This window comes from Gymnodraco acuticeps, unplaced genomic scaffold (assembly GCF_902827175.1).
Source record: "Gymnodraco acuticeps unplaced genomic scaffold, fGymAcu1.1, whole genome shotgun sequence".
NCBI lineage: Eukaryota > Metazoa > Chordata > Actinopteri > Perciformes > Bathydraconidae > Gymnodraco > Gymnodraco acuticeps.
The window spans coordinates 347405-373750 of record NW_022991470.1 but is presented as its reverse complement, the minus strand read 5'-3'; the positions used below and the strand labels follow the sequence as shown (position 1 = coordinate 373750).

The window sequence follows — 26346 nt, the reverse complement described above, 5'->3', positions numbered from 1 at the left end:
ACATGTTCAATCATCTCAGAGTGAGTTTTCAAGGTTTTTTTTGGTTCCTCCAGATAATTAATGCTCAGAGGTTTACAACATGTCTTGTCCATGCTGCTGCTCATATAAAACAGGATCAGATAAAGACTGATGCCTTACTTTTACCATCAATACACTGCAATGTGTTGTGACCAATATTTGTATTTCTTTGTTTTTCTTTATGGCATCCTGCTTGTTGAAAAACGTTGATAAGAAAGACTTGACTAAATCTGAGAACCAGAACCATAAAACCAGACAAAGAGAGTGTGACATTGGGCAAAGATTAGGAAACAGACTCAAAACCCTTTGACGCCACAAAAACGTACTGGATAGCTGAAATGCTTGGATGCCTCTTTAATTTCTATAATGACTGAGCATATCCTCTGTCTGACAGCTTCTGTGCACACACCGGGGGAAGGGCTGACATGTGGCTCTAATACGAACACAATAGGATGTTATTAGATTAATGCACGTTAATATGGTCCAGTTTTCCCCTGAGAGCTTGGGGGAAGTGACGTCAGTGACGGACAATTCAGTCTAAATGAAGTCTTCGGTGTGTGTGTTTGTTTAATGCATGGATTTTCTTTGTCTGGCTCCTTCTTGGTGGTTTTGAAGCTGGGAGGCGGTGGATGCTGCAGTAGGAGGGCATAGGTGAAGGTCCTGCACAGCTGCACAGTGTGAGGAAGGAAGCCCCCAGGCACTAGGAATGAATTAATGAGTTTCTGATTTTGTATGAATTTATCAGCACAAAGAACATTATTAATCTTGACATTAAACATAGCCCAGCGTTGAATGAAATATCATTAAATGTAAGAAATTGCCTCTGTGTTTCTTAGGTCTAATGGCAGGTTTTTCCCATTAATTGTGTTTTGTGTTCTTTTCCTGAAATTAAGAGCCAGAAAATCAAAACTTGGACCTCCGCCTCTGTCAGTAATGCTCTGCTGAGGATTGGGAATATGACCAAAAAAACAGCTCATTCAAAGAGAATGTAATGTCCATCAGCTGCTTAGATATTAGTAGTTTTAGATTAGATCACATTTAAAGTGCAGGAACGAACATACAAAATATATTTTCAAGAATCATATTTTTCTTTTATCCCTTTCTTCTGTTCTGTGTTTAACCTCTGTTAACACACTGTAACATATGTTCTTGGGCTCTGAATTGTGTCTATTCTTTTTTGTTGTTTTAACCCACATTTAAATTGGAATGAAAACATTTCGATTATTAAATTAATTTTTAAGATTTTAAGTGGAAAATCTATGAAATCTCTTTTAAAATGAGTATGCATGATGGATAGTTATGGTGAAAAATATCTGAACCAGAGCAGCTGTGCGTCCTGGGTGTGGATTTTTACACAGCCCACCATCGTCACATGTTTTATTCTTGGTAATACTCTTGGTATTCTGTTGAGCGAATGGGGAATACTACACTCTTTTTAATTAAAATAACAGCTGACAGTGTTCATGTAAAAGCCTATAGTGCCAAGCAGTACACACACATGTGCACAGAGTAAAATGGTGATTGAAAGATATGTGAATTGTTTTCTTTGATGTATTCAGAATCCAAATTGGTTTCAAAGTTGGCAGAGGTGGTGAAATATTGATTCAATTTACCTTTTTTACTTCCCTAGTCTTAAACTACTTAATATTCATATGCACGTCAATGCTTGGTTTGACGTCAGCACATCCTGTGATGGCAGGTACACATTTAAGTTAAAATCAGCATCAGAAGAACAAGTTGTGCATCCTCAAATGTATTCACAAGAAGCTGCAGAGTCAGAATTTGGGACTAACAGAGGAGCTGCTTCACGGAGGATATTAACATTCAGACACAAAGTGCAGAGCATGAGTGCTTGTATATTAGCTCCAGGTTTTACTTTTAAAGGTCTTTCGGGCGGTGGGGAACACAATCAGGGCTGTAAAGGGATTCTAACAGTAGGAAATCAATAAACTATCTCAGTATGACCACACACTAACCTTTTAAGCACCTAAATAATGCTTGAACATAGGAACTTACTATGCACTTACTATGTACTGCTCTTCCTCAATGCCTGTTGGTTGATTTGTTTGTTTTTGGACCACCAACCTAATGACTTTCCATGTATGCCTACTGAGAGTATATGTCAGAGTTAAACAGCCTTGGGGAAGAGCTGTTTCATGTGCTAATCATTGATTAAAAAAATTCACCAGCATATTTGCACACACCGTTCCATGAGGGACTGCAGAGAATCTGAACAAAGCCAGCTGACTTCCATCTCATTGTGGGTTTCATCCTTAATTTGCAGCACTCATTGATAGTAATGACCAAGTTGAAAGGCATTGCAAAGCTAATTTGTTTGTTAGTTAATTGAAGAATGGCATCAATTATCTAGCGTAAGAAAATATATTGTTTGGTTTGCTGCCAGTGATGTGGTGGGATTTGGGACTACACCTTCCAAACTTAGTAGATATTTGTTTGGAATGTATGTGATGCACAAATTAAACAACAATTAACTAAAGTAAAAAGGACTAAGATACCTAAAAATGAAATAAAATTAGGCATTTATATTGAAAATGAAAAGCACAATATTTCCAAATACAAATGTCCGACAGCCTCTCAGGTCTTTGCGATAAAGAAATGGACAAAATCTGGATGAATTAGTAATGAAAGTGTTTACACGAGGAGTAGACCAACCATTATAAAATATTAACATGACAACACACTGGACCTAAAAGGTTAGGTTGCAGTGCATTGCTACACCAAATGCAATTTGGTCAACCTCTGGCTCAGACAGGAAAATGCACCAGTGACTTCCCTCCTCAGTTCTGTTATCATTATTAATGTGTCATTTAGCAGTCCAAAGCTGTGGCAATAATAGAATTACTTTTCCTATTAGACTCAATGTCATTGAGCCTTACTGTAAAAGAGCCCAGTGCATATAATGGGTGAGGATAAGACAGAGAGAGCATTGCAAGTGTCCAAATGTCACAGGCTCACACATTTACACCACATGCACACACCCTGTTTTGTCAGTGACACACAACAGGCACAATCTATACGTACATAATGAGACTGTCAGAGCTTTATTGTAGTCAATTTATTCTTTCTGTGCAGCGGGCAGGAGAGACACAAACTAAACCATCACAGGAACTCAATGCATTCACAGCTTGGGTTTGCATTCATGTGATTCCTTCTTCTGTATCTCAAAGCACAGTGACTGACATTGTTCAAAGAGGAAACCAGATAACACATAACACCCTGGAGCATGTTTAGTCTGCATATATCAGGCTGCACATATGCACAGAAACAGATTCATCATATCACTGAAAACACACACATGTGCACCTCACCCCTGATCCAACACCTTACTAGGACACACACAGACAATAAGCCTGATTGAATGCAATCTATTGCCATGGCACCCAGCGCCTAGATGACCGGTATCTGTAGTAACTGAGCAACCTCACACCACTTAATTACTCCAACCACCAACTCAGCGGCGAGCCTCTCCTCCCAGGCTACAGCAATGCCTCCCGGCGTTTGTCCACCACTCTCTGCAGAAAAAACCCCCTCTCATCCTATTGTCTTATTGTGAAGCACCATCGCCTGCTGTCATAAAAGAAAAGAGGGACTCACCGTGATTTCCCCCCACGGTGCAAGACAGGTGGAGCGAGCTGAGGCTGCAGTGGCGGAGGAATCCCCCTGGTAGTGTATGTGTAAAAGTGTGTGAGAAGGAGTGTGGAAGTCTGTGTGTGTGTGTGTGTGGGTGTGTGTGTGTGTGTGTGTGTGTATGTGTATGTGTGTGTGCAGGGAGTGAGAGCTGATCCAGCAGATGCAGGCGGGAGCCACCAATAGAATGAGGAGAAGAGAGAGAGAGGAATGTGTGAGATACGGAGGGAGGGAGAGACAGCAGAGGAGGGGTCTGATAGCATTACATCATGGACCAGGGAATGGTAGGTTTGCAGGGGGTGGGATACGGGTGGGGGAAGGTGTGTGTGTTTGTGTGTGTGTGTCCTTGTGTTTTTGTCTGCATCCCCATCATTGTATATATTCTCCCTCTGCAGCGGACCACAGGATGATTAAGTATTGTGTCCGCATGCTGCATACAGTGTCGTCACAGTGGCTGCACCTGTGTGTGTGTGTGTGTGTGTGTGTGTGTGTGTGTGTGTGTGTGTGTTTGTGGAACAGACATAAACTACAGCTATAATCAAGGAGGTATAATAATTTAACCACATTTCATACATCATGCACCCAAACTCCTGGTAACTATGAATAAGTCTTACAGCTTTCATGTATACAGATATGTTCCAGATGCTGATTTTCCTTTCCTTATTGCATGGATGTCATACAGGCTAACAGTTTTCTGCAGATGGACTTTAAAAAAAATATCTCAATCCCACTACACACCACCCCACCAGCTAATGGCTCCCTTGTCAGTTTGAAAAAGCACTGATGGACACCCTGTTAGGAAGTCACTAACATTTCAGGTGAGAGATTCCAAACACTTTCTGCTCTGACATAGCGGGCCTCTGAATGCAGAGAAAAAACACACACTATTTGTTACCCTATAGCAGCAGCAATCACCTGTCTTTGTGCAGCCTGCCATCCCTAAAAAGAGACAGAGAGGCAGAAGGATGGAGAGAAGGAGGGAGTGAGAAAGAAGGGTGTGAGTAGGAAAACAATGACAGCTCAGGGTCATCCTTGCACCTCTGCACTGTCTGTACCAATCTGGCACCAGACAGGCAGAACACGAGATAGCAGTGTTGCAGGTGGCAGGAGCACGTAGATAAGGAAGTCTTTCCTCCCAGCTGCCTTCATTAATTTTCACAAGTTATGTGTGTTTAGCCCTGCAGGCATTGTGACTTATACCATGTTTTTATGCACTCTCAGTCAGGATGCAGCTTTATCTTCGTCATGTTTCTACTCTTGCAGCGCCGCTCACACTTTTAAGTGTTGTTTGCTTGTCCACATGAAACAGCGGGGGGCTGGAAGTTTGGCGACATACTCTTGGCCCTACAGTAGTTGAACTGATGTAGCTCACCAGCAGAGTTGGGTGTAACGCGTTACTGTAATAATATTACTTTTGTCGGTAAGGGAGTGGTGTAACGCGCTACTTTTCTAATTCAGTAATCACACTACAGTTACTAACATTGCCCCGACACGCGTTACTTCGTTACTTACTCAAATCAGTCATAATCAAACCTCAACAAACACCTGCAAAGAACACACGCTAAGGTGAAGCTAACGCACAGCTATTTGTTGTTTGTTTATATCACGTAGTCTGTTCTTCTTCTCTGTTTTCCGGTTGTTGCCTGTTTTGAATGACGAATACACACTACCGCCGCCTGCTGGTAATGAGAGTTATTGCCACTCACGCATGCGCAGTTCGTACGTGCTCGGCTGAAGTCTTTGCGGTGTGCTCCAGTCTGGTACCAGTGCAACACATGGCCAACACGAAGGAGAACACGCCGACGCAACAGCGTGAGCAGAGATAGACTGCGCAAAATATACAGATAGCAGGAGATAAAGGACAGCCATGGTCAGATAGGAAAACATTCAGGAGCTATCTGGATTAGTCTTATGCGACAATGGAAACTGAACTAAAGAGAACATTTGAAACTTTAGCAGTCTGCGTGATCTGCCTGCAGGGAGGGGCGGGCCGGCCCTGCGAGTAAAGTAACGAGTTACTTTATGTAGAGAGTAACGAAGTAGTGTAATATATTACTTTTACAAAAAAGTAATAATATGTAATATATTACTTTTTTTTTTAGTAACGACCCCATCTCTGCTCACCAGCTAACTAGCTAGACGGCCCTGAGGGCTAGCGCTAGTCAGTGGTGTAGCTACCAGAGCTTCTCTCAATTTCCTATTTAGTGTTCAGTTGACCTCACCTTGGTAGTTCACCATAACAGCCTTTAATTTTTTTGTAATGAGGAGGAAGATCTGCAGGCTTGCGATTGCTTAGCTAACAAATGTGTTAGCCCAGCTTGGTTGCAAATGCAAGGCTACGTTTATAAAGAAATTGGTTGTTGTTTAAACTATCTACCACTTTCTCATAACTGTCATAACAGTTTTAAGTACAACAAAGGAGATGAAATAATGAGTGCAACACAGCTCATAGTAATAACAACTTTTTAGCATTCTCAAGATAGCTTGCTATTGGTCAATGGTGGGAATTTGCTTTGTCATACTTCACCTAAGTTGAACGGACCATTTCACACATGTAAAATGTGTCCTGAACCCCATCAAGACATTATCAGGAGCTGTGCATGTATCTGAGAAAACAAATGTCCTAATCATTCGGCCCTGACATCAAAACGTCTTTACCCTAGCAGCAGCCAAGTACAAAGTATATTGTGTGCAAATGAGCTAATGTGTGAATAGGTCTCCTTATGGTCAGGGACATTCACAGCGAGCGAGTGGGCGTGTTGATGACGTTATTTATGCAGCTGGTCCGAAACCAGAAGGAAATTGCTAAAAAGATTCAATTAAGGAAAATGTGCGGACATGCTTTTCTGACAATATTCAGAGTTCAAAAATTCACCTCCTTGGGCAGATACTTTAATCTTCTATTGGAATGAATTAATCGGCACAACATTAAACCTTTTTAATCTGTATCCAGGCCTTTGGAGACCTCTGACCAAAGACAAGTTCATTATGTGTGATAATACAGGAGTGACAGCAGGACTACAGTTGAAAGACAATTATTAATCCTATCACACTGATTAATGTAGCATGTTTGAAGTACCATAAAAACTAAACAGGGAAACAAACAAAAAAGGATTCTATTGAATTAATTAAAGATTGTTCTCTTTTCACCATATTCAGGATTGCTTGTTGTTTTACCAGCTCTTAGAAGTGCTGCCACTCACACTCCTCCTGCCAATACAATGACATGAGATGGTGGATACTTTCACAAACACAAACATTCCCCTAATTATTCCTTCTTCTGTTTCAAGTTAGAGCAGATTTTGGCCATAATCAGACAGTAACTGGCAAAAATAATGGTCCCCCTTTATGTCTTTGTCCTCTCATCTCCCACATAGGAATTGCTGACTGGTAATGCTCCATCCATCTTCTGTGATGTGTGCTGTCAAAGATCAGAAAAGTGTCTCATTTGAATTAATATCAAGGTATTTGACGGGCAATGCAGTTGGAATATAACCAATCAATTTCACTCACAGCAGTGGTTATTATCAAAGGAAACCATCATGTCAGAGGTATTGCTGCTGACTTTTAAATTCATCCCAACTAAACTGAATTCATTTTAAAGGTGAAGTGATAATGCAACAAGAGTTTCAGCTTTTTAAATTGACATGTGATGTTTTTAAAAGGTTCAACCTTTTATTTCCCACAAGCCATTAGAGATCCTCTCAACTCACTAAATGAAATGTGACAAAGGCTAATGGACCTGTGCCCACACACCGGAGGAAGTGACTCATTAAGGCTACATGTTGCACATAGCATGTATACGTCTTACATTGCTGCCTTATTGTTGAAAGCACTGTGACAGACTAGAAGTGACATTTATATATTATACACTTCGTATCCATTCAATCCAGATAAATTCAGTGTGAAATCTGTATTTAGTAAAGTGTGAGGATTACGGTGCCAGAATATTGGATCAAACACACATGCAGGATTCATGACTATTCAATGTTTGGTAAAGTCTTAGAAGTGCATAACATTTACACTTCAATTGAAGATGAGACGGCGCTCTGAAGCTGCTTATATTACTCTAAAGTATGGCCATATCTTGCTTGTTATGTGTGAGTTCCAGTGAAGCTGTATCTTCCTAGTGCTACAAAAACAGAACCATGCCAGTTTGGGAGGGGGCCACATCTAAAGTCAACACGGTGGCAGGGTTCCCAGGCTCTGGAAACTAAGCAATGATTAAGACCGTTGACATGAGAATGATGGCCAAACTGCAGTGGATCAGTATGGCATGTGTGCATACATGTTTCATGGATCATTTGTTGTCACGGGTTGCACAACAGCATGCAGTTGTACACTAGGAAAACATGACAAAACAAAACAGAACAAAATCAGTGGTGCATTCCTGTAGTGATTTATTTTAATTTTATTTGCATCAGGAGGAACGTAAACAGAAGCAACAAAAACCATGGTGAATTCTGGCTGGTTCGTTGGCAGATGCAGCTTTTGGCAGATGCAGTTAGTGACGATCATCACTTTTTTGACCTATAAGGCCTTATAATATAATAAACAGTTTACTTGACAATATATATGCTAGTGGAAAGACACCATAATATTATCATTTGTACAATAAAATGTTAGTCCTGGACACAGTCATCCTTCTCCAACAATCTTGTGGACATTTGGATGTTTGAGTCCTACAGTATGTCATGTGTACCTTATTCAAATGGGGATGGACCATTTTCCTTCAAGTTAAAGGGGACAATTTGTGAAAAAATAACATTTTCAGAACGTGTGGCGAAACATTTGGTTATCCACTGTGAAATAAGACAACACCGTCAGTTTTTTTTGAGAGCTGGCTAGTTCAGAAAACATGGAATTGAACAAGCCATTCAGATTTGGCTACCTTTTCTACATGTGTGTCACATTGATTTGTATAACTGCACATTTTTTGAAGCGTGTTAATTTTCCCTCCACTGGAGACCACATATCCAACAAAGCAGACATGAGGAATAGATCAAAGAACCCATTTACCCCTCTCTGTGTCCACCCGTGAGGTACATTCCCTGATATTGGGCTCTTCAATTTCAGACACAGCCTAAGCAGCACTATTTATGGTTTAATTCAGTTTGGTTTAAGAGAAAAAAAGAAGAAGAAAGGGGACCTTCTCTTTCCCCCCTCAAAAGGGTGTGGAGCATCTTAATGCACAAAGGTGTCCCCTGGCGTCTCCAGTTTTCCTATCAGTTCAGACCCGCTCTTCTTTCCCCACCATGCCTGCACTGTTCCCTGTTGCCTTGGCAACCCTACGGCCAGGCCTCCCTGTCTCTGGATACACAGGGACTTCTGTTGTTGCCCCCGAGCAGCTGAGGAGGGACTCACTAGGGCTTTGCAGAGAAAAAGGTACATGCTTGTCCTTTTCTTCTCTGCCCGATGAGACACTTGCGTGACTAAAAAACAAGAAAAATAATAGCTCCACTCAAACTGAATGAAGCCTGAAGAAATGTATATTCTAGAGACCGGAGAGTAAAAGCCAAATGCTGTTAAAGCGCAACACTCATGAGTTTTTTGTAGGTCAAAAAGGTGCAATCTGTTCCGGGGAGCGCCGAGCACGAATACAATGATGTGTTGTGTCAGATTAGTGTCCATTACGATAATGCGTGAGCACAGACATTGTGTCTCTGTTGCTTTTATACACGGCCTAATCCATTCAGCTAAATCTCATTGTTCAGGACAAAAAGGTCCAGCTTTTAAAAGTTCAACGTTTTGGGAAATGAGATATTTTTCTTTTCTTTCAGAGAGTGAGATGAAAAGATGATACCCTTCGAGTGTTATCAATTTCCTCAACCGTTTCTCGGAAAGAGAGTTCACGAAGTTTAAGGATAATAAGGTTAATGAAACAAATGATAATCCGGACACCACAAGACATTTACTAATTTTGGTTCATAGTTAGTTACAGACACCAAAAGAGTTTTGTTTTGAATTCGATTTTTTGTATTTAAGGTTTATTCAATTATTTTTTAAATGTATAACATCTAATTAAAGAATTTAAAAAAATGTATTTCGTTGTGTCAATGATTACATTCTGTCATATCAAAAATATGTTAATATAATGTGTCTTTTCTTTTAATAACCACGGTCCAGCGGACATGAGACCCTTCCCAAGTTGATGATTTACAGCTGCAATGAACGTTGTGAAATGCCTTTTACTGTTTCCGATATAAACTCAGTCATTTATGTTGCAGTTCAATGTGTTGTATTTTACAGTAAGATTAGTAAGGCTCTTTTGAGCTCTTTAAGGGTCCAATTCAATCAGTATTCATGTTTGCTTTTGCCTTTTATCTTCTATTGACTTTTTCTTATTGAGGGATAACACAGAAACTCCACTTTATTTTAAGCTGCATCCTGTGTGTTGCTGCATGAATCCTCACAGACACATTACAGCAACCATCATTTACATTTTGAGACATGATTGGACTAGAGCTAAAGAGATGTTTTGTCATTTGTAGACCCATTTAACCAGAAAACAACATCGTACACGCAATATGAAGAGGCCACGGGGCCTTTTCCCATGCTCTGATTGGAATGATTTAATAAAGAGTCAAGAGAGCGGTTATCACTTTGTCTCTTCAGCTGTAACTCATCAGCTTTAATTGCCTGGTTTTGTCTTGAAGGAACTTGTTGGTGAGTGTATGGTTTGTTTCCCCTTTGGAGGAACAAAGTGTCCTGTTCCTAACAAGATCTTCCAAGGTCTGTTCAAGGGCCTCTCAGGTTTAGGGGAACAAAGACTGGGAGGCAGGTGCAGCCTGAACTTCATCCTGTATACCTTTTCAGGAATAATGCACAAACACTGAAGGGTTTATCCGAGCATATATTAACCCTGTTCTGATTTGGAGTGTGCAAATACTAGATGGCATTTATCAGCTTTCAGATACAGCGAAAGTTGAAACAGATGCTTCCTTTAATGATTGAGTGCATGCAAGAGAGTGAAATTGATAGGAAGGGAGAGAGAAACAGGATGTCTCTCGACCCTAAACCATCACTTAAGCCTGTTTCATGAGGCAGTCGAGGAAAGGAAAGGAAAGGAAAAGGGACAAATATGGAGCTTTCTGCGAGAGATCCCTGACTGTGACCGCCGAGGTGAAAAGAAGATAGATCATCTGGAACAGCTTGTTTTGTTGACACTGGCAATGAGAGACACTAATCACTCGAATAACCTATAATGAGATAATAACTCAATCATAAACACAAACAATGTCTGAAGTAAAGGCTGTCGGAGAACGAGATAATCTGTCCTCTCCTGACCTCTTTCCTCACCTCCATCAGCTCGACGGATCTTTAACAACAACTCCCAAGCTTCATTACCTGACCTTATATGGGTTTCTGAGATCTGATCTCTGCATAATATCATCTAGTTGATTTGAACCCAGAACACTTATTGTTTCCTTTTTTAGCACAATAGAAAATGTAATGTAATATTAGTTCAAGATATCATGTTGTTTTTATCAAGTTATCTGAGCTACTTCATCAGGAATGGGTGGACTTGTTTTGTCGAGAGTTTACCAACCCCACAAACAGAACATTAGTTTGTAAATGTAATAACAAAATGTTTATTTGAAAATTGGGTTTTCGTGGCCTTTAGAGTCTTATGTCCTTCTCAGCATTTATATTGTCAATAAATCTCACGAAAAGATTAAAAACTAAATTGAATTGACCCAAGCCCAATTAGTCATATTACTTTGGGCCATAAACTTCCATTGTTCTAAAATCATTAAAAACACATAATTATTACACACTTTTTTGTCCTTTACGATGCCTGTTCTTAAGTCTGCCTAAAAACACATCTTCATTCAATGGCTTTTATTATTTTATGGTTTTTGCTATATTATCATTGTACACAAATTGGTCAAGTGTGTCTAAATGTGCTTATTTTTAAATCAAATTGGAGTTAATTAGCATGAACACAAATCCTGTATTCTATTTTGAGTCAATTCAACAATGAAATACACACTATTGCAGCAAATGCATATAAATCCCCTGCTGAAAATAGTCCCCAACAAACATGAAGGTATATATTCATGACCTTTTTTTAATAAGACCAATGGTTTTTGGGCTGAGAGCCACAAACAGCTGCTGGTTTAGTTTTTTAATGAGGAACAATAAAACATTTGAAAGCAAATGATGAGAGTCAGCCAGGAAACCAGCCGGTCGTTCACCTTGGCGGTCAGTCAGCAAAAGAGCCAACTAATTGTACAGTCGGTCAATCATTCATCCTGTGCCTCTGCCAGTCACACAATCACAGTCGGATTGCAGAGCAGCCTGCCAGCCGATTAATCAGCTCGGCAGCCAGTCATCCACAAGACTGATGACACAGTGGGAACATAAGGGAAATGGGAAAAAGCTGACGACAGATTTTCCTTCAATGAGGATAAATATTGTCATAGATCTGAATCAATTTACTCAGTGCAGCAGCAGGATTGCAGAGTGGAAGAAATAGTCTGGATGTAAATGTGTGAATTAATTAATGTGTAAATTGGTTCCTGTGTGAGTGTGCTTTGTTAAAATTGCTGGACAACCTGAAGTCTTAGTCCATTGGGACATGCTTTACACAATTGCCCCACTTACAACCACTAACAAGAGAGATAATCTACGGTACATCTTTCAGTCAATTGAGAAAGCACCATGAAAACCTCATTGTCACAGGGCTGTGATTGGCTGTCAGGGTCATGTGCAAATGTCAGTTTAGCCACATTGGGCTTAGTTAAATGTTAAGGGCATTAAACTTCCAAGAGCCAAGAAGACCTCTCAAGCAGTGACAGACGTCCATTCACTGCACCATAGGAGAAGGTCCAACAATTGATGTCTTATTGTGACCAATGTGACGTCAAGGGGAGTCTGAGGAGGACACCCGTGATGCGTCTCAATAGTGTTTTCTGCAAGGGGCCAATCCAGGAATGAATACACACATATATTGTTCACTAAATCCACCATAGGGGTAGAGGAGAGTCTTTGAGATTTGACAGGAGGACTATTAGTGCCGTGGTTCGGTTCCCCCTGATGTCAACCATGTGACGGTTCTCATGTTGATGAGGTCAACCTCATCCTGGCTAAATGGAAACAGATTCTAGCTTCTCTTAGCTGCATGTTTTGTTTTTAAATAATCTGTTGACTTCATACCAAGGGTGGAGAGTCATTGTACTGTGAGTTCAGCTTTGTGGCAGCTGTACTTTTTCCTCAACTAAATATGTGAACATTTAGTGAGATGTTTTCATTTAATTTCAAATACTTATTCACATGTAATAACATATTCAATACAACAGCATCAAAGTCAGAGACGTATAGTAATCCGACTTGGTTTGAGTGTTATTGGTTTTTACCAGTAATAAATGTTTAGAGGACAAGCTGCTTTATAAGTTACTCTAACGGTTGATCAGTCAGTCTTTTGGCTGTCACAGTTTTCACCCTCAATTTGGCCTCAAGGTCAAGTGTGTAGGTGTGAAGATGGACTTTGTGTTGATGCCACTTTTCAAAAAGGGGGTTTGGCACTGAGAGTGGACTATAATAAAAAGGCGCAACGCTTCTAAACAGACTAACGTACCATGGCCAAACTCACCAATCCTTTGTTATAGTGGGAGGCATCATTGGTCTCAGAGTTTAACTTTTATTGGTGAGGGTTAGCCCCGCCCACTATGCGTAGGCCACACCCTCTTTATACACTGTGATCGAAGCAAGTAGCATACATTGTTTGTGAGGTTTGTGTGTGTAAGGACGGAAGAGGATCAGGGCCACATGGGGAAAATTGGAGAATTTGAAAAGATATTCTGACTTTTTTCTCCAAAATAAGTTTTTTGAAAATGTTTTGAAATCCTCCTCCAAAAAAAAGATGTGGCCCTAATCCTCTTCCGTATGTATGTGTAAGTGTGTTAAAGTATATTAATTTACTGTATGTCTATATCTTGTATTGAGTGGTGTGTAGTAAACATGTGTTTCTGGGTCTCAAGTCCTCTCATGCAGACAGCACATACACCACTGCTGGATTTCCAAGAACTGCAAAAACATGGTGACATCAGACCATGATGACCCAACTGTCCAAATAACAGATTTAGAGCCAATAAGTGAATGATGTAAGATTATGTAATATGTTTGAATATATAAACGATTGTATTGGATGTCTGATGCCATTTTGCAACTAAAAGCCCCAAATCATATGCTTCGGTCTTTTTCCTGAGAGGTCCGGAAATGTTGCAATAAACAACAGTGTGTGTGAGTGTGTGTGTGTGTGTGTGTGTGTGTGTGTGTGTGTGTGTGTGTGTGTGTGTGTGTGTGTGTGTGTGTGTGTGTGTGTGTGTGTGTGTGTGAATGCATGAAACAGTGGATGCATGCATGTAAACGTATGTTTGCAGCTTTTAAAAAATGAATACTAGTTTTCTGTTCAAAGAGACAACATTATAGCTTTATTATAGTGACTATTGACATGACACATGTATAGCCAAAATATATGTGTATTTCCAAACCAGTTTGTTGATGTTGGCAAGATGACTTCCTACTATGGTTTCTAATATCAACAATAAATCAAGTTGTACAAGTATATCCGCAGCTTGGAATTCATTCGCGATTGAAATCAGATGATTTTACTTTGTATTGTTTGATTTTTTTGCTTTTGAGTTTCAGATGTAATTCCAACAGTAATGTGGTTTAAGGCAGTATATTAAAACCTCTGTCGACTTATATCAAATTCCTTTGGTTTGACATTTTTCAATCGTCTACATACACAACTAAGTACCGCTAAGTACTTGGTGTGAAAGTGGTTGAGAACGTGTCTGTGCACGAGAAAAGGTAATTATTCTCATGTTTGGCAGAGGGGGCTTGATGCGTTAAAAAAATGACATACAACTTTACTAAATATTATGTCTAATACAACATCCCAAACTAACAACATATAGGTTGGCTAACTAAAGAGAACAAAAATAATCCTAGCTAATAGACAGTCGGTAATGGAAAAATGTATATTTTATTATATATCATTTTTTGTTTTTCTCCCACTAAACAATTTATCAATGCTAAACATTGAAATGGTCAATTAAAGGGAAACGTTCACATACAACACACCACGGGATAGGATACAGGAGGCGCACAAGTTTGGACAAACACTAAGATGATGTGAAATGGAAATGTGAAGCAGTGTTTTTTTGTAAATACTCCAGGGACTAAGCCCAGCAGTCAGAGCACACTGCTTCCCAGCTCGACTGAAGGATTGTGTCCGTTTTCTAGAAAGAAATTGATTCAGGAACAGCCATGTAGAACAGTAATTCAATTCACATGTATTCCTGATGTTTGTTTGTCCAGTTCCAGTAAAGCAAGTTGTTTTATGTTATCTCCAAGAAATCATGACTCTGCCATAATTGGCTTGACTCTCCTTCCTTTGAACCTTGAATTTTCCAAACAGAGAAAGAAGGCCAAATAGTAAAACCTTGAAATAAACAATCACAATATTGGTGTTCTGTTTCATGTCCACTGTTGTGAAGACATGAAACATCTACTCCATTTTCTAATAGCCAGGCATGTGTTTCTGTGATTTTGAAACATTTCTTTTGGCTGCATTAACAGGATGAATCTAGCATGTGTTCACCCTGGTACGCAAACTACAATAGGGGTTCAGTCAAACGCTATCTCATTATAAAGTCTAATGTAGCTAGTGTAGTCTTAAAGCAGAGATGAGGAGTAGCCTAACAGAGGTGTGGTAAACTCTTTCTAACTTCACATTCTTATGCTATCCATTTTCAAATGTGTCTTCAGGCTGACATCAGGGACAAAACTGTAAGCAATTTATCAGCCTATGCAGAGATCGCACTGGAGCCAGAATAGCACTTTTTTCACATAATGTATTGGTACTACCAAAGATCTCTGAACAGACCATTATTTGAACATTTGCTCGAGTTCCCTTCAACACAACAACGACCAAACCATGTTACAAGTTGCACCATTGAGAAACAAACATTTAGCTCTGAGCAGTTTATACAAAATACTTGCTGTCAATAGCCTTCACATCTTTTAAATACGCTCCAAACGTGATGCAGACCTCTTTACAAACTACGGCTTGTCGCATAATCTCTGCCCTAAACCAAAAACCAAGGCCAAACAAACAGAAACGATACTGTGGCTGAGTCAGTGTTGATAAAATGACCCGCTCATCATATTTGCATGAATATGTAACCGTAGGCGCTGTGGAGTTGAGCGGCAGTATAAAGCTTTGAGGTCCATTGCTGGAGAGGATAAACATATTTATTTAGCCTTTCTTCACCTTTGGCTTCAAGAAAACACTGATCCATATGTAGGGAAATGCAGTTACGCTAGTTTGTGATGCAGTATAATTGTGCCTGAGGCGCCTGCCGCTCCCACACCATCAATAGACAAGACAAGAGCAGATGCAGCTTCTGCAACACAATGGGCTCTGACAACATGGAATTATAGCCTCTGCAGCTGAAAAGTGGCTTTTTATTTCTGTGCTCTTGGGAACGGCAATAAAGGGTGGGACATACGTTGAATAAACGCATTGATTCTCATACAAAGAGGAAAAAAGGAGGCGAAGCAAGCATCTGGATAGATCTGTCACTCCTAAATCTTCACCCAATCCACAAAGAAGTAGAAGACTACGCAGAGGAAGAAACTCAACAGAGAGAAAAATACTGGGTGCGAGATGATTCATGAGGAAACAGAGCCATGTGATACATCAGCCCTTGGACTCTCCAAAACCCACATAGCCTCTGAGGAGCTTGTATTATGGTGTGCAGAGCTGTGTGTTCATGCATGTGGGTCTGTGCTCACCGAACAGCTGTGAGGCAGGTTGCAGGTGAAAGATGAGTCAAGTCCTACGGGGAGACATCAATCATTGACGGAGTGACACATCTGAGAAGAGAGGCAGAAGGAGAGCCAGCAGAGAGCAGACAACAAACACTCTAACACGGTGGAGTTCTGACCTTGTTGAGAAGTGGGAGAATCATCGCTGTCCAGCCCATCCCAGCACTCATGAATCCAGTCCGCCCAGAGGGGGAAGAGAGGATGTGATGCAATGCATGACATGGGCTCTGATAATAAACAGTCATTTTAAGGAAACATGCGTCATATCCTGTACTTTAGCACTATAATGCCAATTAATCTCTAATTAGTGATGAAACTTTGATTTCTGTGGCGCACCCATTCACATGTTTGCTTCCTGAATGTAGCATGGTAGTAGGCCAGCATCATACTGCACTATCAAAATGATTAATGGATCACAGCTTGGTTCTTCTATGAGGACTATACGGATACACATTGCTTATGTATCTTGAACTTACTGTTAAGAGCTTTTATCCAAAGTTGTGCATCTGGCCACCTGACAAATGTAAATCCAACTTTCCTTTTAGTTATGTTGTAGTTTGGAAAAAACTGTAAATACTTCACTTTAGCTAAACATGAACATTGCCTTTCCTGAAGAGAAACTTAAAGAGACAAAAAAAAGTGTGATGTTTCTCTGAAGATTCTGCACTTTGAGTTTTCATACCACACATTATCATTTGATTATTGGCTAATATAGAACAATGTTCATTTGAGATAAGGTTTTAAAGAATATTTTGTTTGTGCCTTGCAAATGTTACAGGGTGGTATGAAAATGTCACACCCTTTTCCATACTGATTGTACAGCACCACCATCAGCATGGAAAAAGGTCTCATTAAGAGGACATTTTCTAAGGGTTTTCTAATATATTCAAGGCCTGTGTTTTTGTGTTAGAACGATAGGGCGGACAAGAAAATACGTTTGCTCTTGGTTTTTATAGATGGCCTTGATTTATGACAGAATGCACAGTGTTGCAATCTTAGTACAGTCGGTTGGAGTTGTTATCAGCCCTCTGATGTCCCCTATGCAAGAAAGAGAACATATGAATTCAATTCTGTGTCCAGCGGCTGTACCAAAGTCAGATGTATTGGTTTGGTTCTTGGGAAATGTTTCGTAACATCAAAAGTTCCAAAAAAAATTCCCAGAAAGTACAAACATTTGTTATTGTAAGCCACTCAACAAAAAGGGGTTTTGCACCCACACAAAACAGTTATCTTGTTGAGCCCTTAAAAACAAATGTAATCCATGCTGACATCAAAAACTGAACAGTGGGAGACTTTAATGTCGTAATGCACCTTTGGGAGAGGAGAAGAAGAATGAGCCATCACTGCGCACAATGAAGTCAAGGAGATGAGACCATCAAGGCCAGGGACACTCTGCTTCTCTTTAATGAATACAAGTGGTCTTTCATTGTTAAAGTGAGTCACTGCGAACAGGATGTGCTGAGGTTTCATCCCGGGCTCATCCTTTGACCTGCTCCATATTAGATAACCTTTGACTGATGGGATTTAATTGATGCATAAAAGCATGTGTGAAACTATCACACAGGACTGTGTCTCGGTGACATATGAGTCAGTGGCCAGTGTCATGCTTTAATGACTTCTAATGGATGTGCCTTTTGCTGGTGTGAGCTTCTCCTTTTTTCTCTCTCTTTCTATGAAACCTTCATTTCAGGTCTATTGAAAAGCTACAAAGGACTGCAAAAAAAGATTGCAGAATAGAATAAATAAAATCAGGCAGAATTACATTACATGTCACATATTAGACGCTTACATATTCAATACTGTGGACAATCCCCACAGGAGCAATTTGGGGTGAAGTGTCTTGCCCAGGGACACAACGACATGCTGACTGCAGTGGGGTTTGAACCTGATTTGAACCCTGATTCGAACACCAACCCACAACCCACAACCCACTGCACCACATGCCTCCCATATATAGAATATAGAATAAAACGCAGGGAAGGCAAGTGTCACATTGGAATGTGCGAGAGATGAAATGTTCTTTGAAAACGGCTTTTCAAAAATGTGTTTCTCTACTAACAGCTGAATGATAGCATCAACAGGTTGGGCAAGCTCCTTCAGACACTTGAGATGTCCTGAGTATAAAGTACAGCTGTGTTTACTCAGTCCAAAGACCCATCTCATATTTGTAGCCACGTGTTAAATGTGACCTCTGTGACATGCTTCTTGCACGCTCCAAACTCATACCAGCTTTTCTCTATTACTAATAACAAAATACTAGAACTAGAAACCGCTTTTTATTTAAATAGCTAAATGAAGTGAGCAATTTATGGAATATATTTGACCTTTACGTAACAAGAAAGCTTTATTAAAATCACCAAAATCTCAAAATATAGATCCATGATTTTGATCTAGATCCTTAATCTGTCCTTGTTATCCTTTACTTCTGTTGCGAGGTTCTTGGAAGTTGTGTATTCTCCAAACACTGTGGCATCTTACCATTAAACAAACAGACCTTGAGTCCAAATAGAGGCCCTTTTCTTCTGGACAAAAAGCCCCTCTAACATCTGGCTTTTGAAGGTTACATTCGGCTTTAACTCCTGGGACAACTCTACAGTAGTCATGGGTATTAATCAGCTTTTGCTCAGACTGCTCAACTAGAAAACCTGAATCGGACACAATCATTGTTGCATCTTTGTGAGTCTTTGGAGTGTTTAAAAAAATCACATTAGTGGAGACTTTAAACAGAGAATTAATATGTTAAATTTATAGAAAAATAAGCAACCGTGGTAACTGCTTTCCGCCATTTACGAACCCCCTTTTATGCAGGTCAGAATAATTTGACACACCAGCAGTAAAATACAGAAAGGCAGACTCAAAGTAAAAGACTCTATCGCCTAGTTTTAGCGGGTTGACCCATGTTTCAAAGAACCTGCATCTATTCTAATGTCCAAGTATTTTTCTAAAATTGAGGCTGTTTATTGAAAATAAAATCCAAACGCCTTTACGATATTGAGTCCATGAACCTCAGCTAACCCTTACTTTCTGTGGAAAAGAAACCCCCGGGGTAACATCTCATCCTCGGTTCAAACTGCAATCTAACAGGTGGATGGATTTCCTCCGGTCTCAGTGTCTACATCAAACAGAGGCAGCACCTGGGCCAGCCGCTCACCTAGGGCTACACAACACTTTCTTTTTGAAGGAGTAAGGGGACAAACCCCTAACAGGTGCACGGCTTACATCCACCAAATCACAAGACTTGCATCAAAGCTTTGCACAGGAGCCAGAGAGACACCAACAACCTCACTGACATGTATTTCTCCCAGATGAACAAGATTGCTCTGTTACATAAAAGCTGCTCTCTGCTTCTCTGCTTCTAGTGAGATGTGTGTTTCCTGCAAGAGATCAACTGGACAAGACGCAACAAGAATGTTAACTATTTAGGTTTTGATGCAATAAGACAAATGTCATAGGGCATATTAAAGCATCATGTTGAAACCCTCATAGTAATTACTTGTTTTGGTTACTAGAATCTATAAAGTAGAAACCCACCAATTGTATACATCAAATTCTGTTTGAAGGTCTGTTTAAAGATGAGTACTTCACATGAACGAAGTTGAATAAAGCCCTTTGTGGCGAGAGCTCTGCAAAGACTGATAAATGTATCTGTTGAGTCTAAAAGTTCAGGGTAACAAAACAAAAAGCTCCTCTCTGTGCGGCTTGTGGCTACTAGCTTTAAACACTGGAAACTCTGACTAAAATGTAAGCGGTCAAGTTGCATTTTGGGACATATAGGCGTGAGATTTGACAAAGATTAATATAGCGTGAAATACAACAGTGATATTTCTGCTCCTGGATTATTGCCGTTCTTTTGGTCCATGACAGCATCAAAGGAGTGCAATTCTGAGTTACGTAAATCTATGGAGAACTCTTTAAAAGACAACTTCTGTACATGTTTGTGTTTATTTGTAAAACATCCATACCCTTAAAATACTGCTGCTGTAGTCAGACTCTCACTTTACTGTATAGAGCAGCCAGCAGCCTCACTACTGAACCTGGGGACTTCTCTCTGTTCCTGAAGAGGTTTTACTGAATTGCCAATGTTTTCATTTTGGTTGGCTACAATCAGCCACTCTCACTTTGCTCTGGTCTTTGTACATTCATTCAAACATAGGTGATACCCAGCACTGGGCAATATACTGTAGTGCATTCACATCACATTTAGAATGACTAAGTGATTATGTCTTGCATTTAACTGAAGGGAAGCCCAACCTAAGAATGTTTAACTACTGACTAATTGAATGGTTACACCTGCATTCATTGTTGTTATATTGTATGGTTGTATGAGACGAGTATATACAAACCTATTGAAATGATTATTGTATCTTACAGTACTGTATTAACTCCTGTAAGGGAATGCTGTTGGCTTGAAAGTGTTCTCCTTGTTTTGAAACAATTGAAAATGACCAGCAGGTTTTGAAAGGGAAAATGTGGCACAAGAACAATAAAGTGCTTTGTGGTCTGGTTTCCATGCTGATTACAAGTGCAGCTTTCAAGGAAACCTGACGGGTCGGTGCCATTTCCAACACCATGTAATGAGGATTTCCTTCGCAGACATGAACACATTTCCAACATAGGAAAAGGAAACTGCGAGCTAAATTACAACACCTCATTGTACTGTCAAGAATCAGAGAACTACGACACAATCAGAGTGAATTAACAATTATTGCTACATTATAATCCTTGAGATTTTTATGAAACCTATTGTTTTATTCCTGAAAGTGTCATGTACACTCAGTAATCAGCTTTCTAGTCGTCAACATTAGTGATGGACTTAAATGGATTTAAGTTGCCTTCAAATGCAAGAAAGATTCACAAGAAACTACAAAATCCAGAATAATATCAGACTCACTTTGAACTGTTTACTCTCCCTGCATCTTGTCAGAACTGTATTAAGTAACTGCTGCTGCGTCGCATTACAATTACTGATGAAAAGGAATTGGCGTTTGTTACATTTTTTATGTTAACCAGAAACTTTATTAATGATATTAATGTGTACACCACAGTAACAACAGGTGTTGCTAAATCAACCAGACTGAAATGTAAGGATTATCTCAAATTGAGTATATTTAAAATATATTTGATAGCCGAGAGAAACGGAGTTAACACACATTTACATTCAAAGTAGAACAGAAATAGCCGTGGAGGGACCAATTAGGGATTACATGCTTGTTCAATTTGTTCAGTGTCTGTGTTAACTGAACGAAGAGCTTCAGCAATTAAAAAGTATCCAGTGTTACATCAGCAGTGCTCTTTAACAAATCACTAAACCCTCAAAGGGTGACGAATGGTGGGAAACACCTGTAGAACATGTGTCGTGAAAATGTGTGTCAGCTTTAATGGAAGTACATGTTAACCCTCATCCATCTAAATCCCCCCAGAGTTACTTTTTGTCATATCGTCCAGGTGTTTTATTCTATAATTACCATTTTGTCATCACTTTGTCATGACATCTGTTTGTAATGATTTCATATCATTGTTTTTTTTCAATTACCAATGTATTAGGGTCCTATAGGGTCCCAGTCAAAAGCTCCCAACTGTCATCTCAGTATTGTTAGATAAAATAGAACAGGGTGAATAATATGTTTACATCATCACGCAGCATGAGCACTTAGTCATTTTAAAGAAGACACAAATAGATTTTACAGAACATATTTGAATATCAGATATTTTGAATAACATACATCAATTTTTTGAGTATGATGAAATAGCAGTCCTATCAAACCTTCCTTTTCTCGTGTGCATATGTTGTCATGACTTCTTTACATTTCCTAATACTTGTTAGCCAACTTGCTCATTTTGTTGTATTTCTGGCTGTGCACTTCAAATCCAAACAGATGGATACTTTGTCTAGATTAAGAAAGGTTACAATAATCAAGAATGTGCGAGCCATATTGATGCCTGCTTGTTGAAAACAAAACACTATAGAGAGCCAATCTTTAAATCCTTTAAACGTCTCCCTCTTTCAGTGGACTCAAAGGCTCAGATGTAATGTTTATGTAATACATTAGCTGGTGGATGATGTAACTGTTTTTTGAAGTTGGCTAAAGAATCACAAATGAAGTACTTTATGCACTCAGGTAATCAAATCAAGTGCAGTTTTTTTTTAACAAAATGTCAGATATATTTGTTCAAGTGCTATTCATCATGAGACGGAGTGGGAGTGTACTGCAGTCTGCAGCCATCACTCAGGTCTCACTTTTAAAGGGCCAGTGTGAATTATTTAGGGAGATCTATTTGCAGAATTTAGATATAATATCCATAAGTATGTTTTCATGAGTTTAAAATCCACTGAAATTACATAAAGAGATCCTGTTCCACAACGTCCGTTAAAAGTTGCAGTTAGTTTTTACAGTAACTCAGGACAGACAACCCAAAACCCACAAGCGTTTTCTGTTTTTACCTGAAGGTAAATGTACATTTTTCAACAGGCTTGTAATCGTATGTTAATGCCAGTTGCTACCTACATTTTGTTTCTTTGAAGTAGTGTTGTAGGAGCCAATTAACTGCGGGTATAAAGGTAGGAACCTATGTTTGTTGGTGAGAGGTTCCGCCGGAAGGCCCATACAGTTTTTGACCACACACACAAACACGGGATTAAAAACAAAGCAAAAGGTATTGTGTAAACCATAAATATCGTGTGGTGAATGAAACAAAGAAACCAGTAAAACAGGGAAATAAATTGACTATTTCGAACTGGAAACTTTGTTTCTGACTTTTATTCGGCAGCAAACAAGGTGTGCGTCAATTACACCCACCAAGCGGATCCTCAGAGTCTTAAAGCGTTGGCTTAGCCTCAACATATAGTCAACAACTTGCCTTTTTTGGAGTTACACAAGAGGACATTCTTCGTTGCGTTTATCGAACGCTGAGAGCGGCCGCTCACCTTCTGCCGGACGCCGAGAGGAGGACAACAGCACGCCGGCTGCTCAGCTGTTATCAGCCACCTGACGCCGAGAAGAGGACGGCTACAACTCGTTTGCTCCTGTGCGACACAGTCAAGTGTTAACATGCAACTATGAAGGAGCAGTTTTGCTGAAATAAACAGAGCGACAGAACATCATGTACACAGACCTCCATGACGTTCTGCATATGTTGAGGTTACTACCCAGTTGTCGATTGAGACGTCTCTTCCCTTTTCCTTGTCTGTCTGTGGACAGTCTGTCTGCACAGTCTCTTACATTTGACACTGTACACTCCTTTACAAACCTAACTGGAGCTGTATTTCCTGAAATAGGCCAAATAGCTTGGTCTATTCAGGCCGTAAGTCATGTAGGAGGAGGATGCTCCTGTGTTGCTCTCTCATCAGGGGGTGAGAGTGACCCCGGCTATATTAAAACTCCTCACAGGGGTGGGATTCTTCAGACACTCTGACCCCACTGTAGCATTCACACGGCTGTCATAGTTCACATACTTTTCCTACAATACTGTGGAATGTGAGTCCAACACCTTTCTGTCAATGTGGCACAGTTTTCAAGCACCTTTAGAAAGAAGCATATAAACAGATTGAATCTAAAGTCAGATCTGCGCCCACGTGCAACAGCTGTCCAGGAAGCAGAAAGAATGCTCTCTCTTTTCAATGCTTCTTGAAAACACACTCTTTGAAACAAGCTCTTACGTAACAGCCTGGCTTTCTCCAGGGATTAGTTTTGAATTTGAACATGTGAACTTCACTTGCCCCAACACGCCCTGCATGTACATCTCTTGAAAGCACAGAAAGCTTGGAGGCGAACTGTCAGAGGATGGATGAGGTAATGCTGTTACACCCCAATAAAAACACTGTCAAGTACAGGGGAAAACAGAGTACTACACTGACTTGAATGAATAGCAAACACATGGGAGCCCAAAGTTAAAATCCACTGGAGCAACAAATTGAACATGCTCTGTCATAGGCCCTCATGAATGCCTACAGTATATGAAGTGACATGAAATGTCAAGCCTAGGTGAAGGACACAAACTATTGGATTTATATTTGTATTGCTTGTTTAATTTCTTTATTGTCGTGATAGAACAAGTCTAAAAATATATAGCCATGCCAGTGGCTCATTTGAAACCTTGGCTTTAAGCAACATGCTAACATTTGCATGCTAACATGCTCGAAAAATGAATGCAATGAAAACATGCTGGTGTTTAACATGTAGGCTATAATGTTTACCATCATAACACAAAGTAGGCCTCAAACCAAAGCTTTGAAAGAAAATGACTTGAACAATGAACACCTGCTGGTGCTGCTGGAGGATAATCATGCATTTCTCTGAGAAACATGAACGTCTGAACGAAATAAATCACAGCAATCCATCCAGCAGATGTTAAGACATTTTGCATTGGATTAAAATGACAGATCTTGAGCAATGCCACTTGCTTGAAAACAAAGGCTGATAAATATTAGCAAACCTGGTCCCATGCAAGGTGAAATGTCAACAACACTGATCTGTTTTGTAATTAGGATACAAAGAAGACTATTTTGTTCTACTTTTTCAATTTATGGGGCTAAAAATGTAGTTTGACTTTTGTGGAATCATGCAAAACAAGTGCCTTCTATTATATTTCAGGTATGCTGCACAAATCTGCCCAAATTCCTGTTGTTCTCTGTCTTAAACTCTTGCATTTACTGTCAGTAATGTGTTACATAATTGGCTCAGATGACATCACCATTGGCTAGATTATGTGTAGTTTAAGAAGAAAATTATAGTTGATCACAAAGCAGGTCTCAGCTACAGTAGCTGCGGCTTTAACAAGAAGCACATGTCAGATTATCTCTCTGATGTAGTTTTCCTTTAAGAAAATATGTTTCAGATTTAATAATTGTGCAACATCTTGTCCTGGGAATCAAATACAGTCATAAACTCATCACGCTGTTCTTGCATCACTGTACTTACAGGAAATACACCAACCTTTATTGCTATGATACATTGGATAAAAGGAGATTTGATTTGTTGTTCAAACACGCCTGACAAGTTCTGCTTTAGCATCTTATTTCATAAAGAGAAGGAGAGAGGGAGGCAGAGAGATAGAGAGAGAGATAGAGAGAGAGAGAGAGTGCACCGTCTTCAAGTGATGAAGCAGATGGTAATCACAGTCTAGACAGGCAGGGCAGAGAGGAGGAAGGTGAGAAGGAGATAGGCCTCGCTGCTAAATCAACCACCCACAGGAACAACATTTTGTAGCCTTTTCAAAGACTCCACAGCACAGATTCCTGCAATGCGAAAAGCAGGCAGTCAAATTATCACCGTAGCGCATCATGATGAACCAACAGTACCAGACTAGAATATTAATACGCTGGCATGGCGGAAAAAGGCAGCATGTGTTACTCAAAGCAGTATATCACAATCTGTTTTCATTATGTGAACAGCACTTGTTCTGCTCACAAATACAAAAAAGACATCCAGTATGTAATGACAAGAAAGCCTCAAATGGTCAGAACAAGTATGACTTCTGACCTTCACAAACACCACCTTATTGTCTGGTTGTACACTCCAGTGCTGTTCTGTACCTGAGGGAAAACAAGCGGATTTCCCCCTCTGACAGTGTTCGTACCCTTGGATCTTCTAACATAAAAATCAATGAAAAACTCATCTCACTTCGCTGACACGGTTTTAACCTAGGTTTGAGACCCCCAACCCACAGACATTTAAATTCACAGCGCATTCTGTATCGATGGGCCTCTGTAAACTGAAGGGCGCCACAGCAGCGGCTTTATGTAAATGAGCATTCTGTCAATAACACTGGATAATCACAGGCTGCAGTGTGGAGACTAATAGCACTGTACGACAGGGCTGAAAGGAACACATATGACACACA

General features: G+C 39.9%; 1 protein-coding gene across 2 annotated transcripts in view; it reads right to left on the bottom strand.

Annotated features, from left to right (window-relative positions):
- LOC117533009 (semaphorin-4B-like) overlaps positions 1 to 16835 on the bottom strand; it is a 75289-nt gene extending 58454 nt beyond the window's left edge. The window contains exon 1 of one of the 2 annotated variants that reach the window (XM_034196643.1): positions 16474 to 16835. The gene's annotated coding sequence lies outside the window, so the exon portion shown is untranslated. Of the gene's footprint in view, positions 1 to 3633; positions 3835 to 16473 lie in introns of those variants that run through there. The other variant, XM_034196642.1, reaches the window with a different exon arrangement.
- Between the last annotated feature and the right edge of the window lie 9511 nt (positions 16836 to 26346).